Raw genomic sequence first — 20,824 nt, 5'->3', positions numbered from 1 at the left:
AAATCTTGTTTTCAGAGAGTATCTGAGAAGTGACTAGGTCTAATATAGCAGCAAAGTCAATTTAACAGTAGTTTGCTTTGCAGAAACCTGGACCTATCAGGGACTCAGTTCACCATGCTGTGTGGGAAAATTACACTGGCTGATTTCAGAAGTTACCGTGGGAACACATTTTGGCACAGTTCTGCTGAAGCTAGAAACCTGGATGCTTTGTTCTTCCCGAGGTATCAAAAATAAAAATTCATGAAATCCTGACATCCCACCTGCTCCCTTAACTGGGTTAAATACTGTGGCAAACTTTTCTTCCCATTCAAATATTTGAAAAGAAAACCAATATACATGCATATAGACAGAGAGACACACAAACACTTTCATTTCTCTACTTGAAATATCCTGTTGAATCCTAATTACTGAACTCATATATTGCTTCTTTCCAGGGAATATAGAATATTACTGTTATCAAGATATGATGCCACATAGCCCCACTGGCTCACTACCCACTCAACTCTCCTTGTTGGCTTGTGGATTAAACCAGAGGAGCAGAAGTCTTAGATAGAAGGAATGTGTCGACACATGGTGGTTTTTATCTTGATAATTTCACCAAATATGTGAATTGACTTTGTCAGTTATTAAAATAAATGTGCTGAATGCCCTCTGTGTGTGCATCAGGACAAGTGGTCTAATCAAGTTCAACTGCTCTGTGTCTGTTTGGCTCAGCTTAATTAAAATTCATCCCTGCTTTTGAGCAAGCCGCAGTGGTTTGGCAGACCTTCAAAGGGCTATACTGCAGCAAACAATAAAAGTGATAAAGGCACACAATAACAATCAATACAATGCGGATACCCCTTTACTCACAAGTCAAGTAGAGTGGTTCCTTGAAGCATTTACCTCTACATCTGATGACAAAATACTGGAAACACTTGAAGTTTGCCTACAATTCCCTTGTCAATGAGCTGCTCTTTCCAAAAATATTGATGGAACCAAAGGAAATGATAGTGAGATAAATCAACACAATACAAATATTTTAAAAAATTGTTAAACTTTTATTTTTTATATACACAGATGAAAAATGGAAAGATTTTCTCTGTGTGATAAAGAGTCCTAATTCCTCTTCCATTCATTTGTGAAGGGGTATATTCTTGGTGATCAACCTTTTTTTTCCTGTCCACTGTTTTTGGCTGACTGCCTCAGTCCCAGATTTTCACACAAACTGCCATCTGGCATCTTCACTGTCCCCCACATATAGTTCCATCAGGACCTCCTCCAGGCAGGCTAGAGAATTTCACAGCTTGGGGGCATGGGAGTATACTCAAAGTTGCAGCCACTTCAGGGCATATTTCTCACTTACAACCCACATATCTGTGTTGCTAGATGTTTAGTGGGAAGAGCTGCTAAGGCATTAGGGATTGGACGACCTGGGAGAAAGTTCAAGCTTACCTCTGATGAGCTGTAGTTTTAGCCCGGCTGCATTTAAAGAAGAGCAATTTAAAAAAAAAAAAAAAAAAACCTGATCTCTGTAATTCACGTGTTTATCTTGGAGCATTACTATATGTAAATTCATGTTGAGAGTGTTTCTAAAAATTCAAGATGGAGATATTTCTTATTACCCTTACTGCACAAATGATTCAAAGTTATCATGAATGTGTTTATCTGGTATAACTGCATCTGTAAATATAATTTCACATGGGAACTTAAATATAAGAGAATATAAGTTTTCAAGGATTCCAAAATGTATACATGAGATGACAACTGTTGAAGATACATGGAAGTATTTTATTACAGTTTTCACTCCAATGAAACACTAAGTTCTGTGTGTTTGTTGCAGGCTTGGTTTTGGTTTTAGGGTTTATTCAGCACTGGGATAAATAAAAAAAAAAGATTTATTTATTTGAAAAGAGGGTTATGGGGTGGGAGGAGGTAGATAGAGAGGTCTTCCATCTACTGGTTCACTCTGCAAATGACCGCAACAGCCAGGACTGGGCCAGTCTGAAGCCAAGAGCCAGGAGATTCATCCAGGTCGCCCACGTGGGTGCAGGGGCACAAAGACTTAAGCCATCCTCCATTGCTTTCCCAGGCACATTATCAAGGAGCTGGATTGGAAGTGGAGCAGCCGGGATTCACACTGTCACTCATATAGGATGCCAGCACTGCAGGTGGCAGCTTAACCCATTATGCCACAATGCTGGCCCCGGAGATAACTCTTATAGAGGCATGTGTCATTATTCTGTTACATATATTTTTCTTTTTTCTTTACTTTTTTATACAGTTATACAGTAATACTTATTAGTGGATTGCAGTGTGATGTTTCTAGACATTTCTACAGTGTTTACTGATCAGATTACAATAATTAGCACTTCCATTTCCTTATAGTTTCATTGTGTTTGGAACGTTTCAACTCTGCTCTTCTAGTCCCTCGTAAATTGTGAACTACCCCACTGTGCTGTGAACAGCAAGAACATATTCCTTCTATCTGACGGGGTTTTGGTACCTGTTAGCCAGATTCCTTCCATCCCCTCAAGCTCCCACCCCTCTCATCCTCTAGAAATCATTCTTTGCTATTCAGATCAACTTTTTTTAAGCTTCCACCTATGAAAGCAAATGTGGTATTTGTAGTATTTGTCATTCTGCACCTGGATCATTTCATTAAAAATAATGTTCCGTCATTTTACTCCAAATGACAAAATTCCGTTCTGCTTTTCATGCACGTAGATATTTTCTTTATCTATTTACCCATCAATGGCTACCTAGGCTGATTCTATATCTTCAGTATTATGAATAGTGCCACATAAACATGGGAGTATGGGTATTTCTTTGATATGATGATTTCAGTTTATTTGGATAAATGCCCAGAAGTGGGATATTTGGGTCATATGGTAGATCTATTTTTACTTTTTAAAAGACTCTCCATACTGCTTTTCATAATGCCTATACTAATTTACATTCCCACCAACAATGTATGAGTTCATCTTTCTCTGCATCTTTGCCAGTGTTTTTGATTTTTTTAAAAAGTATTTGTTTATTTAAGGCAGAGGTAGAGATCAGATCAGTCTTCCACATGCTGGTTTATTCCCCAAGTGCTGGCAACAGCAGGGGCTGGTCCAGGCTAAATCAAGAGCTGGCAACTAAATCTGGGTTTCCCACGTGGGTGGCAGGGTCTCAACAGTTGAGCTATTGCCTGCAACGTCTCAGGGTGTGCATTAGCAGGAAACTGGAATCAAGACTTAAACCAGGACTTGACTTGGAATACAGGCGTCTCACCCGTGCACCAACTACATACCCTTATTTTTTTTTTATCTTTTCTGGTAATATGCATTCTAACTTCGCTGAGATAATATCTCATTGTAGTTTTGATTTGCATTTCTCTGATGCCTCTTGATATTGAGTATTCTTTTGCAAATATTTGTTGGCCTTTGTATTTCTTTTCATAAAAGTCTACTTCAATCTTTTGTCCATTTCACTGGTATAATTTTTTTCATCGTATTAGTTTTATTTCTGACTTCTAGATCTTAAGGAGAATAATTAGAATAGCGCCATGACAACAGTTCACAGACTTCTGGCCAGCAAAATAACTGATTGGAAGGCTAAGATTTTGTGAACTGTTTTTATGACTCCCTATCAATCCAACTCTTACCACGTGTAGTGAAAGCCATGAGCTTTTCACTTACATAGTCTGTTACCTGTCTATTGCTTTTCTATTACTTTAAGGCTTAAGCTTTAATTTTTGTATTATTTTATAAATATCAGTGACAGAAAATAAATTTGGAAGTTATTACTAACATATTATGGTATTATGTTATCACTAACATATTACTAACATAAGAGATTTTTCTCTTAACTCACTGAAAAATAATGTAACTTCAGCTTGGAGAAGCTAGATCAAGTGTTAATTTCTATCTTTGGTGCCACATTAAGATAACTTAATATTCTCTGTAAAAGACTTACAACACCTTCACTGAGAAACTGATCCATATACAAGAGTCAGTGAAATTCCTGCTGGAGAGTATTAACTGTGACATTTATATCTTGTGCCACGGAATTAGAAAGTTTCTAAGTATCTGCAAAGACAAAATTGTAAACACAACCAATAGGTCTTTATTTTCAAATTTAATCAGAATTTCCATATTAGCTGAAAATATAGAATAGCGAGTGGTTATTTTTTCTGAAAATATCTCTTTGTATAGTAAATATTTTGAGAAGACTAATTTATTCTTGTTAATGAAAGTGTGTCATTAATGTATACTTCAGCTTTATTCTAAGATTGTTTATGTCAACAAAAATCATTTCTGGTTAGTTATCTTAAACAGTTATGACAAAGTCAATGATTGTCAGGTTAAACAAATGCAGTTTGCAATGTTTTCCAGATACTCAGTGATTTGGTGAATTCTTATATTTTAGCAAAGAGAGGTATTTTCTGGTATTGTTCTTTATGATCTGAATTATATGTAGAACACCTACACTACAGCAAACAAAGGTGATGATTTTAGAGTATTGTTTCCCCAAAGCCAAACACAAATAAAAAGTCAGTTGAGCTAGTGGCTTTTAAGTCTGAACTCCTATTCTCCAATCACTCTATCTCATTCCTGAGTGGATATTACCATAATTCACTTTTGGCATTATTTTCAAATGTCATCAGTCTGTTTCAGTCTGCCTCATTTCTGAATCAAATTCCCCACTTTTGCTTTGAGATTTTATCTAAAATAAGCTTACCTGTTGCTTTAGATTTCAGAAGTTTCTTAAAGCTAATTAGGAATACTATCATTGATAAATAAATTTCATTGATCTTTATGAGAGATATCTGCCTTAAATGTGAATTAATCTAAAATCATTTGACATAGAAAATCGTTGTCAATTTCAGTGAAATAGGCAAGTATTCACTCTCTCTTTTCAACTTGTTCTCTGAAGTTCCATTTTCCTACTTTCTCCCACTGTTGCTCACTTTTGACCCATATGTAAGACTGAGGCTAAAAATATATACCATGAAGTTGCTGGAGGTGATACAAAGTAGGTGGGATCTGAGGCCAATCACTCTGCGTATGAGTATCTGTTGAAGTCTTCCTAAATGTAGTGTCCACCACCTGCAAAGATGTATGAGACCAGGATGTCTGTAAGCTTAGAACCAAAATGCTGAATTTGAGCATTCTTGTATGACTTACCTAATAGTGATGATATCCATACATAGGATGGTTTTATTTGGATTATTTTTCAACGCTTTGGGGCTATGGAATAGGGATTTAAATTCTATAATTTCACACTTGAATGCCAATCAGGTATAAAACCGTGGCTCTAATTTCTCTTGCAGTTAGGAACAGAAGTTAAAATTTGGAAGTAGATATCCCCTGCCCCACACACAAAGGTTCATGAACACTCACATTCTCATGTACAAATGCTTTGTTAATGGAAGCTTGGTCATAGAAATAAGGAATATGTCATTTGTTTGCCATTATATCAAACTACATTTGGCTATGATTCTCTCTCTCCTTTTGAACTTGTTGAGTGGACATTTTAAAGAGACAGAAATGTGTCACCAGAAGAAGCAGGGTCTAATGCGTTTACGGATGTGTTGCGTGTAAGAACATGTATAAAATGTCCACACTTTTAAACTAGCTCACAGAAAATATTAAAGCTGCAGACACTAATATGTGACTGTCAAGAGCTTGAAAAGTCTGAGGCCTCTGTGCTTACTAGATGAAATAAAAAGCAGTGTTGTAAAAATGTATGTGGATTCCATAAGAGTTTGAAAGTGCATCAACAAACAACACAGAATGAGAGCTGTTGTTTATTTGACCTTATGTTTTATTAAAACTCAAACTTTGATAACATGATAAACAAAATATAAAAATCCTAGGATGTTAGGTATGTATCTAATCCTTGATCTTTCTGAAATCTTTCATATGTCAAGATAGAAAATTCTGAAGTTTGACTGAAATCATTAAATGCAAATATTTTGATTAAAACTATTTATTTTGTAAGGATTAAGGTGATATTAAAGTGAAGTACTGGTTTCACAAGTGATACAGAGCCATAAATCCATTAGGGTATAATAGAACTTAGTAACAAATCATTGTTGGCAAGAGTACTATTATAGAATTTTATAGTCAAAGATAATATGTTTGAAAGAAATAAAAATTTAAAAACTACAATTTCAAATGTATAAATCCATACAGTATTTCACTCTGATACTGTTTATCTTTTATTTAACAATTATTTATTGAATGTTTATTCTGTGGGAGATACTGTAGTAGACCCTATTAATTATGTGGGTAATAAGATAGAAAATTCTTGACCTCATGGACTTACTTTCAAGTTTGTGCTATAATACATAGTGTTCTTTACATTGAAAATATGTTGAATTCTTGGTTTCAAAGTTCAGCTGTGTGAAATTGAATTTGAATTCCTTATAAGAAAGACAAGACTCAGGTACAGTGTGAACCTTGGTAGTCAGTGGAAGTGAAATCAAGCTTATGTGACCTTTCAGTCAATACTTCTTCATTATGCTTGATTAGATAATAAATGTATAAGAGCAGATTTAAAACTACAAAATACTATAGAAATAACAACTGTATATAATTACTATTCATTAGATTTAATATTTCTTGGCAATTTTATTTCTATAATCAACTATTATTCACTGAATATTTACTATTTGGAGAGTGTATTTTGAGATCTTGGGGATATCTTAGGACACTCACATTCAAATAGGGAAATAGGGCAATAAATGATAAATACAAAGGAGCTATTAAGTAATGATAAGTGCCATTATAAGAATAAACCAGCTGGGAGGTTGCAGACATTATAGCACAGAGGATTAAGCCACCACCCGAGATACCAGCATTCCATATAAACATTGGTTAGACGGCCAGCTGGTCCACTTTTGATCCAGCTCCCTGCTCATATGTCTGGGAAATCAACAGAACAAGTGCTTGGTTCTCTGTACCCATGTGGATGACCTCAATGGAGTTCGGGGCTCTTGGCTTCAGCCTCGCCCGCCCAGTCCTGGTTGTTGCAGCCTTTTGGGTAGTGAGCTAGTGAATGGAATACATCTGTCTCTCCCTCTCTCTATTTAACTTGGTCTTTCCAATAAATTAATAAATAACTCTTTAAACTACATGATCAGGAAGTCTTTCTTGTAAGGACCCAAATGACTAAAAAGAGACAACCACACCAAGATATGTATAAGAGTGAAATATATGAAAAGCCATGCAAAGCACTGATAATGGAATGAGGTTGGCATGAACAATGATCCAAGAGAAATCATATATGGCTACAGCAGTATTTCTGAAAATGTGATTACTAAAACCAGCAGCCTCAACATCCAACTAGTTAATTGTATTATATTCATGTTAATTTCCTTGATTTGAAAATTATGCTATGGTTAAGACAGACTTTAATATGGGAGAAATTCCGTGATGGGTATAAGCAGGTTTCTTTGTTTTATTTTTCCAATTAATTTGTAAATTTGAAAATATTTGCAAATAAAAGTTTCATAATATAAGTAAACCAAGACTAAAAACAAGAAGAAAGGTGTCTAGCAGTATAATCAGTGAAATGCTGTGATGTCTTTCAAATTTAAGGAAAATATTCTTTCTGTGTTGTAGAAGAAGAAATGGGAAAAGGAACTAATGTGAGTGCAATGACAAATTGACTGTCTGTTACCATTGTTCAGAGGAGAAAGCGTGTTGGCTGAAATTGGAGTGATGGCACAGGAGGTTAGAACTGTGGGGAGGCAATCCAAGATAGTAGAATTGAGGATGTAATTGACAAGGCTTGCTGATAGTTTGGTTGTGGGAGGGAGTGGCAAAAATAGAAAAATCAAAGATGACTTCAGTTTTAGAACAGAGCCACTGAGTTGATGCCAGTGATATTTATTGAGAAGAAAAAGGAGGAGGTTGACAAATAATGAATCATTAGTAAATTTTATAAGTAAATTATTAAAGTAATTCTGAATGCATAATTTGCAACATTGTATGGGTATTAATGATTAATAGCTCTAGCAGCAAATTTAGCTTGATGAATATAATATTGTTTATAAATTAACTCACTTGAATCTTCTTACATTTATCCTAACATTTTTTAATTGAATGAATTCTAGAAACATGATATTGGGCCATATATTAAAGGAAATAATTAAAGATACTAACAGGCATTCTTAGTTTGTTCTTCTGGTATTTTTTTGTCCTCATGTAATTCAACAAATATTTGTGGAGTGGCTGCTTTTTACCTGATACTGTTTTAATCACTGAAGTTATTGCAGACCAAAATCTCTGCCCAGGTGGAGCTTAGATTTTGTGCATTCCAGTAGAGGTGAAACAGGCAATTTAAGAAACATCAGTTAAGTGGGTAATACGTGGGTGAAGTAGTTTAAATAATAACTAACATGACTACTAAGTCTGATGGCACCCTGTACATGGACATATATGAAGCAGATAAAGAATATTGGTAATATGAAGGATGAAAAGGTTAGGATCTGGAAGGTGTTTTAGTTTAAAATATGATCATTAAGAAAGAGATCATTGAGTAAGAGTAAAGAAAGGGAACCGTATGGTTATCTGCTCCATAGCAGCATTCCAGAAAAGTGGGAGAGTAAGTCCAAAGCCCTTCCGGTAGCAGACTAGCAATGGCCAGAGTGCTAAGAAGAGAGGTTAGAGAAGTGGAGGATTATAGGCAGGCAAATACAGGTGGCTTTGGATGTGTCACTATGAAGCGTTGACTTTATATTCTCAGTGTGATGGAAGATATTTGAGCAGAGGATGATATGATTTGCTTGAACCACAGGGACCAAGGGCTGAAATAGAAAGACTAGTTACAAGGTTATCTAGTAATTTACGTGAGAAGCAATATTTTGTAATCTAGGATGTTGAGAAATGGTTGTATTCATGATATATTGTGAAGCTAGAGCTAGTAATATCTGCTGATTCAATGAAGGGTGTGAAACAAAGAGAGGTGTCAAAAATGTTCCTCTATTTGGCCCAAACTACCTAGAAGGATGACATTGTGTTGCCATTTATGGAGATGGAAAAGATGGCAGAGTAGATCTGGATTATGGACACAACTAGAAAGTTGCTTTGGGCATGATAAGTTTCACGTGCTCATTAGACTGCCAACTGGAGATGCCAGTGGGTGGTAGGTGCTAAGAGATCAGAGTTCAGGTGAGAGGACAGGACTGCTTAGTAGCAAATATTGCTGTACTAAATTAAGCAGTTAGATTTTAAATATATGTGTGTGTATGTGTGTTTGTTGCCAAGAATTTAATATACAGATGTAAAATCTTAATCGATTTAGATGACATGAAGACTGATTTTCTCAATTCTTAGGAGAATTTGTTTCAGAATAATTTTATTTCAGTGAAGAATCTAGAAGATCAAATACAGCTTAATTATATTAACATTATTAGAAGAAAGGGAATTTAAACATGTAATAAATTTAATTAAAATATTACTCTCAAGCACAAGTGCATAGTAGGGGGCTTATTTTTCCTTTCTTAAGCAAATTGTATCTCTTTAGAAGCACTTATTTTTACAGGTTGCTGAAGATTAAATACAAGATTAGTTCTGTTTCATGTTATTTGGCAGTGAAATAAGGAAATACATGGAGTTGTGTCACGCTAGCTTGCAGCCCTGGATTGGGAATTATATACTTAATGCTGTAAATGGTATATAAAACTCAATTCTTCATACAGCTATTACATATTTATGTTGATTATTTTAAAAATCAAAACAATGCTATTTTGCTTATTAATGTGTAAGTATTTTCAATTCTCCAACAAAAAATACACTTTTTAAAAAAGATTTTATTTATTTATTTGAGAGATAGAGTTACAGTCTGTGAGAGGGACAGACAGAGAGAAAGGTCTTCCCTCCGTTGGCTCACTCCCCAAATGGCCGCAACGGCCGGAGCTACGCTGATCGAAAGCCAGGAACCAGGAGCTTCCTCCGGGTCTCCCATGTGGGCGCAGAGGCCCAAGGACTTGGGCCATCTTCTGCTGCTTTCTCAGGCCATAGAAGAGAGCTGGATCAGAAGTGAAGCAGTTGGGACTCAAACCGGCACCCATATGGGATGCCGGGATTACAGGTTGTAGCTTTACCCGCTATGCCACAGTGCTGGCCTCTGAAAATGCACTTTGAAAAGTAACAGTTTTGAGATCAGCTGTGTGTTGTAACAGGTAAAGCCTCTACCTGCATTACTGACATCCCACATGGGTGCCAGCTCTTGTCCTGGGTGCTCCACTTTTGACTGAGCTGCCTGTTAATGGCCTGGAAAAAGCAGTGGAAGATGACCCAAGGGTTTGAACCTCTTCCACCCATGTGGGAGACCGGGATAGAGCTGGATCCTGGCTTCAGCCTGGCCCAGCACAGGTTGTTGCGGCCATCTGTTGAGTGACCTAGCAGATGAAAGATCTCTCTCTCCCTCTCTCTGCCTCTTTCTCTCTCTCCCTCTCTGACTCTGTCTCTGTTTCTCTCAGTTTCAAGTACAATTAGATGTTTAAAAAAAGAAGAGTAAAAGTATTATTTCTCATACTTTTACGATTTTTATCAGGTAAGTATTTTTTATTTACAAATAGGGACATTTATCCATTAAGTAAATGTTTGGAAGAGGGATTATATTGCTAACCTTACTATTGAACAGACAGATGAATCATTTTTTTAAAGAACTTACATATTAACTTGGTGGGAAAAGGTAGAAGAAAAGAAATAGTAGGAGAAATTATTTCCCTTAAGATTGTTTTGCATTGATCAAATACTGAAAATGTTTTCTTTGAAGTTCTCATTTAGGCTCTCTGAACTAATATTCATATTACTGCTGTCAAGGTATTATAAGCGCCTAATCATTAGCATAGGGACTTTTTTAAAAAAAGGTCAACTAATCGATAACTGTTCCTCACCTTTGACAGATGATGGATCTGAGGCTTTCCCAAAACATAACAGTGCCAGGCAAATAATTCCACTGTTGGTCCTATTAATATACCTGGCAATTTCCTGTCCGTCTACCTTCATCTTTTCTCTTTCAGGTCTGCAATAATAAATAGCGATGTGTGTGATGGCAGAAAGGAACTATCAACCATATGACTGATTAAAAAAAAAAAGTAACTTGGGGACAAATCAACAGAGCAGATAGATCCCCAAAAGCTTCCTTTCTTGTTTGGACAACTCCCACATTATATTTGTCAACTTCTGGGAACCAAAAAAACATCATTTTTTATGTCTTAGGGGTGGGCATGTAGTGCAGTGGTTAATTTGCCACTTGCATGCCCACATGCCACTTCAGAGTGCCTTGGTTGAGTCCTGACTATTTCACTTCTGATGTAATTTCCTATAATTTTCCATGGGATGCAACAGATGATGGCTCTGGTACATGGGCCCCTGCCACTCACTAGGGAGACTTGCATGTGGTTTTTCCAGGTGCCTAGCTTCAGCCTGGCCCAACCCTGGCTGTTGTGGGCATTTGAGGAGTAAACCAATGGATGGAAGATATTTCTCTGTATCTGTATTTACCTTTAAGTACTGACAGCTTTATTGAGGTGAAGTTCACGTACCATATAATTCACCCATCTGAAATGTAAAATTAAATGGTTTCTAGCATAGTCACAGAGTTGTGCAATCATCACCATAAATTTGATAGTTTTCATTGTCGCCAAAAGAAATCTCATACTTCCTAACCAACACTCTATATTTATGCTTAAATGCATGCCTCTCCCTATTTCAGCCCCGGATGACTAACTGCCAGTTTCCTTTCTGTCTGTGGATATGCCTGTTCTGGACATTTAATGTAAATTCAGTCATGCTCTTGAACTTCATCCATGTTGTGGCATGTATTAGCACTTAAATTCTTTTAATGGTGATTGATAGCTGTATGGATGTACCACATTTTACTGATCCATTCATAATTTGATGTTCCTTTGAGATGTTTCTGTTCCAGGTTATTATGAATAGTGCTATATGGGCATTATATACATGTTTTTGTGTGCAAATCTCTTTTAAGTACATACCTAGAAATGGGTGATGGTCATATAGTAGCTCTATAGTGAATCTTAAGATACAAGCAGACTGATTTTCAAAGCAGCTGCACTATTTTTCATTCTACTTTGTATTGTATTAGAATTATGATCTGTCTCTTTTTGTGTACTGTTTTGCAGTTTACACTTAAGTGACATTAAGTACCTTCACAATGTCGTGTAAATATCACCATTATCTAGTTCAGAACTTCTCCATAATGTGGTTGTAGTTATCAACGGTCTTGTGAAGTCCTATCACATAATGATTTTAGTTTGCTTTTCCCTGTTTGATAATGGTTTTGAACATCTTTTCATGAGATTATTGGTAATTTAGGTATCTTTGGAGAAATGTCTATTCAAATATGTTGTCCATTTAAAATTGGGTTGTTTTTATTATTGAGTTATAATTGTGAAAAGACTTGTTGACACTGAATGTATTAGATAAAAATCTCAACTATGCCATTCTGTCAGTTTAAGTGCATTTGTCACTTATCCTGGGCTTACCCAGTCTACATAAGGAACATCTTTGTGACATTAGAGCATTTACATCAGGTGCCTGTTCAAAACAGTGTGGAAGAACTGGTCCAAAAAGTCCCTATCTCTGAAAACTTTCACCTCTGAAAAACACATGTGAAGAAACATGCTACAAAAACACATGTATTGGTGACATAAAACTAATTTTATAGAATATGTACATATTTTGTTATAAACTAGCACAGAGCACTCTGAAGAGGAAATTTATTAAATGATAAGATTTTAAAAAACATTTTAATTATTTATTTGAAAGGCAGAGAGAGATTGATTTATGGATTGATTTCCTATTCTCTGGTTCACTCACCAAATACCTACAACAGCCAAGGCTGGAGCAGGGCAAAGTTGGGATCCCAGAACTTGCCCACGTCTCCCACAAGGATGACTGGGACCCAAGTATTTGAACCATTGCCTGGTACCTCCCAGGGTTTGTATTAGCAGGAAGTTGGAATGAAAATAGAGCCAGGACTCAAACCCAGGCAATGGGATTTGGGATGTATGTGTCCTAAGCTTCCTCTTAAGCAATACACAAACTACCCACTCCTAAATCATAATCTTGGGGTAAGTATTAAGTAGAAGGCTATTTATTTGCCCCCATGAATATGATTATTAATAAGATATCTTTATGTTGGTGATACCCTGTTTAGAGTTTTTCGGAGGTGATCAGACCTTTTGTTTCGCACAGTTTGAATAGAATGCATTTCAAGATGAGATTTAGAATAGTTGATAGAAATTTTGCCCCTGTCATGTTTATCACTTAATGTTGCATGTCTTTGAAAAGGGAAAATCATCTTATTGGCATGCTGTCATACTCAATTTATGTAGCATACTCTATAAATGATAACGGGATGACCAAGCCAAGCAGGCAGGAGGATGGGACAGCTTGTTTTATTTGCAGGTGAGTAGCTATAGATATGTCCAGTTATTGTTAAGATGAAAAGGAAGTGATGGTAAAGACAAGATGTTGGTTATCTTAACAATTTTCAGTCCCTCAGTCTATTTCAGAGTATGTTGAGTCCCTTCCAAGATCCCACGTCCTTCCCCACCCCCAAACCAGATTGATTCCTGGCAATAGTAAATACACCTGGTGTGCAAGGGAAGCTCTTCACTTTTAAAGCCAGTTTTGAAGGAATCTCCAAGACATTAAGGGGATCCAGATGGTGTGCAGACCATTCCACAAGGTTTGTGATAACTTCAGCTAAAGCAGCTAGTTTCTGCAATGGAAAAAATTGCCATGGCAGAACAATCCGCTTTTCCCTCTGTGCAGCTGGGCTTGGCCAGCGAAGGCTTTTCCCAGGCGAATGTTCTTTCCCCATTGGGCATTTGCAAAATCTGTTGTACTTAGAGAAGAAGAACCATTCCTGCTGAACCAAGTTAACAAAGGGCACAGATGAGTCAATTTTTTTTTTTCATCTGAGGATGGCTTAATTGCCTTTTTTTTAAGTTCTCACCTCTGAGCAGGCCCTTTCTGTTCAGCATCAGAAATAACAACTGAGACTATTCAGGGAAAAAAATGGCACTCTTCCAAAAGAGAAAGTGAACTCCAGCACAATTCCTAGATTCAAAAGGATTGCAAAGGAGGATTATTTCTGCTAGCTTTGGTCATTTGACAGCTACAATTCTCCTTCTCCAATATGTCATCTCAGATCTCACTCAACTCACTAATGAGATCCTGCATGTAATTCTTTGATGTTTGGGAGGGGAAAGAGAATGAGAGAGAATTTTTACTTTATTTATCTGCTAATACATTTTCATGTAATTAATTATTATGCTTTTGCCCTTAAAGTTCTTAAAACGATATTTTAGCAACCCCATCATATTGATTTTAAATTGATGCTCACAGTTTTTGTAGACGGTCTTGGATTTGTAAAATGATAGGTTTTGTTGCAGAAAAAAGAATATTTATCTGAACAGATACATGAGTGTTTCTGTAAAGAATGGGTCTATTTTACTTTATCAGCAACTAAGGGGAAGGTTAATGGCTATGATGTATCCTTTCTGTTGTGTGTGAAACATGCAGTGTTCTGCACTGTGGAGATTTATGGTGTGGAAGACAAAGCAGGTGCTATTCCAAGCCCTCTTTCAGTAAACCCAGGCCTGAACTTATCTGTCAAAAAGAAAGTTAAAATAACGTTACGGAAAGCCTAGAATTTCACACTCTTCCATACCTTCCTGTTGCCAGCTCAGGAATTTAGGCAGCATGATTAATGACCACTATTATTTGTGAGCTTTCCAAGTCCCTACAGACATAAAGAACTTGACTCTTCAGCCATGTAGAAGGAATCAGGCTGTTTGAGCTCTACACAGGACATGTTCCTAACTGTGAGCTCTCTGCACTTGGGAAGAAAGAGAGAGGAAAACCCTTCCCACGTTACACAGATGTATCTACAAACATCCTCCTCTCCCTTTATTTTTCTTCCACTTTCTCCCCTTATACACACACACACACACACACAGAGAGAGAGAGAGAGAGAGAGAGAGAGAGAGAAGCTATATATATGTGTGTGTGCATGTATATGTATATGTGTATATGTTTGTGGGGGGTGTACATGTTGTTGTTAATCCAGTATCAAAGTCTGACTCTCCCTAATCTTGCCACTTACTTTTCCTTCAGGTCAAGCCAGTCAATTATGCCTGCTGATTCCTTTGTCCAGATAACTTACCATATGTCCTTCCCTTGCTTCTATTCTCCCTGTCACCTCATGTTTGTGCTAGTCTAGTCCCTGAGTTATTGTAGGCTCCAGGCACTCTCACCATCTTGAGGTCTATAATAGGACCTCTTCATTTCTCTGTGTCCTTTATTTTAACTCCACTGGTTTCCTTTCTTAACTCTTCTATATTCTGACCCTACCTCTAAGCTTGTACATAATCTCTTCTAATGCAGGTACCTCTTCATTTATTCAAGCTCAATGTCATTTTCACCAAAGTGTGCTTTAACATGGGTCTTCCAGCAGAATCTTCCACCTAGTGATCAGACTCAGGGCTTCCTTCTGTGAGAGGGCACATTCTAATAAGGTGCTTGTCAAGTTTTTACCCCACAATAACCAAGAACATTCCATCATTGAACTGCAAGTGACGAATGAAATCATCGTATCACGGAGATACCCGCACTCCCCGGTTTCTTTGGCATGCTAAACAATACTGAAAATTTAGAATCAGCCTCGGTATCTATTGATGGGGAATAAAGAGAATGTGACAGATGTGCACAAAAAGAAGAATGGGGTTAGTGAAAGAAGACACAGCTTCTCACTCATGTGAGTTCTTTCTGGGTGTTGTTACCCGGCTGTCTACACAGTTAGTTCTCAGCATTTTATCAAATATAATATCAAATATAATTTAGTTTTTCAACTTTGAAGAAGTAAATGAAGAATAACTAACGTGAAACTTCCAGCAAGTCCACGCAGTTCCTAGATCCTCTAGATTACTTTGGGAAGTGTATTGCTTATAAATCATTAAAAAAATTTGAGTCTTCTGATAGCTTTAAGATTTCTTAAGTCAGTTTGTTGGTTAATCCTGGTACTGAAAACCTTACATTCTCCAGAGAAAGCAAACAGTTGCCAAATCTTCCTGTGATCTAATGAGATAGTTCTAGGGTAGGGGGATTAATTTCTGTTCTCCCCCAGTGATCCTGCAGGATGCTGCTTAGTGTCCTTTCTACTGCAGAGTGTTCTTTTTACTAGGAAGAGAATTAGACGCCCCCATGGACAAAAGATGCAGTCTGGTGAAGCTTATGTGAATTTTCAATTACATTCCATATTTTCATCTTGCAAATTACTATTCTGTGTCAGTGCCACCCTTAAAGTCCCGTGGATGCATGGCAACAATATGCTTCTATCTTTCTTTTTTTTTTTAACTTTTATTTAATGAATATAAATTTCCAGTGTACAGCTTATGGATTACAATGGCTTCCCCCCCCCCATAACTTCCCTCCCACCCGCAACCCTCCCCTCTCGGTCAGTCACCTCTGTGCTCGTTGGACACAGGTGCTATGTCTGGTTTACTTTTGTGTGCCTGCACTTACCTCTGTGCCTTAACCACAACAGGTGTTCAGCAACTGTTGGCTGAATGGAATTGGCTAATTGTAGAGAACTCTGATGACTTCCTTTTATTCTCCAAAGGGAGTGTCTATCCTAATTTTGCTTCATAGTATCATATCACTCACAATACAGCATGCTTTTTCATAAGGCCAAAAAACTATATTATGAAGATCTGTTCGAGTTGATCATTTCTTCTTCAGAACTAGTTTTATAGACATTGGGTATATTTCTCTTAAGGAGAGCGATTATCCTATTTTGTGGTAATTCCTTTTTTACAAATTTATCTTCCTAGTGAACTGTGATGTTTTCCCCAAAAGGAGACAGTTTGTCAGTATCCTCAGGACCTAGTGTGATTTTTTTAAAAATGAACAGTCATTGCTCAATTTTACTTTTTGTAGATACTGATCTCTGTGGCCTTTTCATGATTTTTCTACCTTTTCTTCACGTTGTCTTTAGCTTGTCATTGAGCCTGTGCCTCTTAAGTTCATCCATGACCTTTAACTTTCCTCCTGTTCTTTTCAGTTGAGGAGCATACAGTAATCTTCGTTTTTCCCTATAAAGTCTTCTCCTTAAAAACAGTATCATATCTGACATATTAGCATTACGTATCATGCTCTGGAAAATGAAACATATGTAAGCACAATTTCACAAATTTCACAGTAACTCCAAATGAGTTTTTAGAAAACCTTTCAGTTCTCTCAGGTGCCTAAGATGAGAAAAAATTAATTGTTAGAAGAAGAGAGCTGGGAGGGTGGGTATTTGACATAGTAGTTAAGATGCTACTTGGGATACCTGAATTCCATATTAGGGTGCCTGATATGAGTCCTCAATCGTCCACTTCCAATCCAGCTTCCTGTTAACCTTCATGCTGGGAGACAGCAGATGATGGCTCAAGTGCTTGGGTTTCTGTAACCCATGTGGGAAACCCAAATGGATGCCTGGCTCCTGACTTTGGTTCACCCCAGCCCTGGCTGTTGTAGGCATCTGAGGAGTGAACCAGCAGATGGAAGATCTATCTTTGCTTCTTTCCACTTTCCTCTCTTTCTCCCTCTCCTTCTCTCTCTCTCCCTCTGATCTTCTGTATACAAAGAGAATTGAAAATGAATCTTTACATGAATGGAAGGGGAAAGGGAGCGGGAGGGGGGAGGGTTGCGGGCGGGAGGGAAGTTATGGGAGGGGGGAAGCCATTGTAACCCACAAGCTACACTTTGGAAATTTATATTCATTAAATAAAAGTTTAATGAAAAAAAAAAAAGATCCCCAAAAAAAAAAAAAGAGATGAATATTAACAAATAAGAGTTAAAAACAGAGGGCACATTAGGGGGGTTATCTGTTACATAAATAAAGATACATAGAAGGTCACAAATTACTTCCCAGTCACATAAGTAATCACTGCTGAAATGTCGACGTAGCCCAGGTATTCTGATAGCCCATGTTGGTCATGGATGACTCATGTCTGTAATATGTTGACCCTACCTAATTGTGTCAATGGTGATGGGAACAAAGATTAGTGCTCTTTGTATGCTTGAAATGAGTTAATACTTTCTGGTTCGTACATTTGTTTTTAGCATTTAAATGAATTTAGTGGATTTTAATTTTTAGAAACAAAGCTACTTAGAAAAACAAACTTAAGTCTATTTTTAAATATTTGACCTTTAAAAACTATCTAAAGGACCATAAATATATATGAATTGATGTAAAATGAACAAACTTGTCCAAAATATTATTTATAAGTTCTTTATGAGATCATCAAATATTAATTGCATTTAACAGTGTTATTCCTCATATTATCAAACTGTGTCAATGTCAGTCAGCAGTGTGGTACGTTCTCACAAAGGAGAACTATTTGACAATGAAAATGGTAGAATGACAAATGTGTGCGGCAATATGAAAGAAGCTTAAAAATATAATCAAGAGGCTAGACCTAAAGGAATATTTATTATATGAATCTACTTATTTGAAATTCAACTCTGAGACATCAAGAATCAAAGCAGTAACTACTGGGAGGAAGGAAGCCAGAGTGATTGTAAGGGGAAGGAGGCAGGATTCTGGGTTCTTGTCATATAATATTTCTTAATCCTTTAAGGGGTTACACAGGTATATACGTGTTGTGATAAGTCATTAAGCTTAGGGATGTGTGCTCTTCTATGTCTATCTGTAAAAAATGATTTTGGAAAGTTATAGGGGAAAATGCCATTAGCTTTTTTCCTCCCCTTTGGATCCTATTCCTGCTTGTATGCATCAAAACTCATATGGATTAATGAGTTCTGGGTTACAAAAGGGAATTTATTTTTTGTACCTCTGTGCCAGTCTTTGTCTACAAGTGAAACAAAAAACATACACAAATGCAGTTACCATTAGCTTTATAAATGTATATTTACTGAAGATATTTTAAAAAGTAATTATATTTCTTTTATTTGAGAGAGGGGAAAGGGAGAGAGAACAGGAGAGAGAACACTTTTTGATATTTCTTTTTGCAAATGTCTGCTCTGGTTGAGGCTGAGACTGGGAGCTAGGAACTCAATCCAGGTCTCTCATGTGGGTGGAAGGGGCCCAATTAGTTGAGCCATCACCACTGCTTTATAGGGTCTGTGTTGGCAGGAAACTATGGTCAGGAGCTGGAATTGAGTATCAAACCCAGGTGCTCTGATATGAGACATGGGTGTCTTAACTTCTAGGCCAAACACCTATCCCCATGATTTTTTTTCAAATTCATTTATTTTGAATGGAAGAATTACAGAGAGAGTCACAAAGAGAGATCTTCCATCTGTCGGTTCATTCTCCAAATGGCCACAACAGCCAGAGCTGGGCCAGGCTAAAACCAGGAAACTAGAACTCCAACTGGGTGTCTCATGGGGGTGCAGGGCTCCAAGGACTTAGGCCATCTTCTTTTGCCTTCCCAGGCACATTGGAAGGTAGCTAGATCAGAAATGGAGCAGCTGAGACTTGAACCAGCACCCATATGAGATGTGGGCATTGCTGGCAGTGACAACCTACTGTAACATAATGACCCCCCCCCCATATATTTTTTACAGATTTATTTATTTGAAAGGCAGAGTTACAGAAAGAAGAGAGAGTGACAGTGAGAGAGAGAACAAGCACACAAGGGAGTGTGAGCTAGTGATCATCCATCTGCTGGTTCACTCCCCAAATGCCACAGCAACTGGGACTGGACCAAGCCAAAGCCAGGACCCTGGAGCATCCTCTGGGTCTCCCACGTGGGTGCAGGAGCCCAAGTACTTAGACCATCCTCTGCTGCTTTCCCAGGTGCATTGGCAGGGAGCTGGATATGAAGTGGAGCATCTGGGTCTCATACCTGCGCACATACGGGATGCAGGCATTACAGGTGGAGGCTTCACCTGCTACACCACAATGCTGGCCCTTATTTGAATCATACACACACATACGCACACACACACAGATGTGGGGGGGGGGTATTGATTTTCCTTGCACTGGCTCACTATCCAAATATCCAGAATGGACTAAGCCGAGTCTCCCACATGGGTGGTGGAGACACAAGTATTTGAGCCATTATCTGCTGCCTTTCAGGGTGCACTTTGACAGGAATCTGTAATTGGAAGTCGAGCCAGGACTTGACCCCAGGCACTCTAATGTGTATATCCCAAATAGCATCTTAATTGCTATGCCACAGGCCACCCCCCATCCCATATTTATTTACTTAGATATTGGTGGGGGAAATTATGCAGAAAGTAAGATAAGGTGGATTTAAATTGGAATATCAAAGGAAAGGGTAAAAGATAAGACGTATGGGTAGAAAACTGCGTACAGTTATGAGGAAGATCAGAGGGTTGACAGTTTTTTCCTTTGAAGGAAGGCATAACACAATTAAAAAGATTATAAACATAAGCTACCATTGCACGTCATCAAATAACAGGTGGAAAATTTAAAAATTCCACCTGTTATCTTTTTTGTGTCCAAATGTGCATGCACATTTTCTCTTTCTCCCTCTGCCCCTCCCCTTTGTATTCACAATCACAAAGAGTAATGGGTTAATTAGAATACTCATTGAGTGAGTATAATGTATGAGGGGGATGTTTCAGCCTTTGAAAGGAAAAAATGAACCTTCCCTGAAGGAGAATAATTAATTAAATGTATTTAACAGGAAAGAGGGAGTACAGGGTAGATTTCTCCCATGGGATTATATTTATGCAGGATTTTGGTGTACAAGAGTACTTCTGGAAAATATGAAGTGACGAATGGCATTCCTGGCAGAAATGATGCAGCTTGTAAGACAACAGAGGTAGAAAAT

At 37.4% G+C, this 20,824-nt stretch overlaps 1 non-coding gene across 1 annotated transcript; it reads right to left on the bottom strand.

The window, feature by feature from the left end:
- Nucleotides 1-18,775: 18,775 nt before the first annotated feature.
- Nucleotides 18,776-18,904, bottom strand: LOC133753916 (small nucleolar RNA SNORA40). The gene has a single exon (XR_009865147.1). It is a non-coding gene; the product is annotated as a small nucleolar RNA SNORA40 (small nucleolar RNA).
- Between the last annotated feature and the right edge of the window lie 1,920 nt (nucleotides 18,905-20,824).

This window comes from Lepus europaeus, chromosome X, assembly GCF_033115175.1.
Source record: "Lepus europaeus isolate LE1 chromosome X, mLepTim1.pri, whole genome shotgun sequence".
NCBI classification, from domain to species: Eukaryota; Metazoa; Chordata; class Mammalia; order Lagomorpha; family Leporidae; genus Lepus; species Lepus europaeus.
The sequence above is the reverse complement of the archived record's forward strand: the minus strand, read 5'-3'. Positions and strand labels throughout refer to the sequence as shown.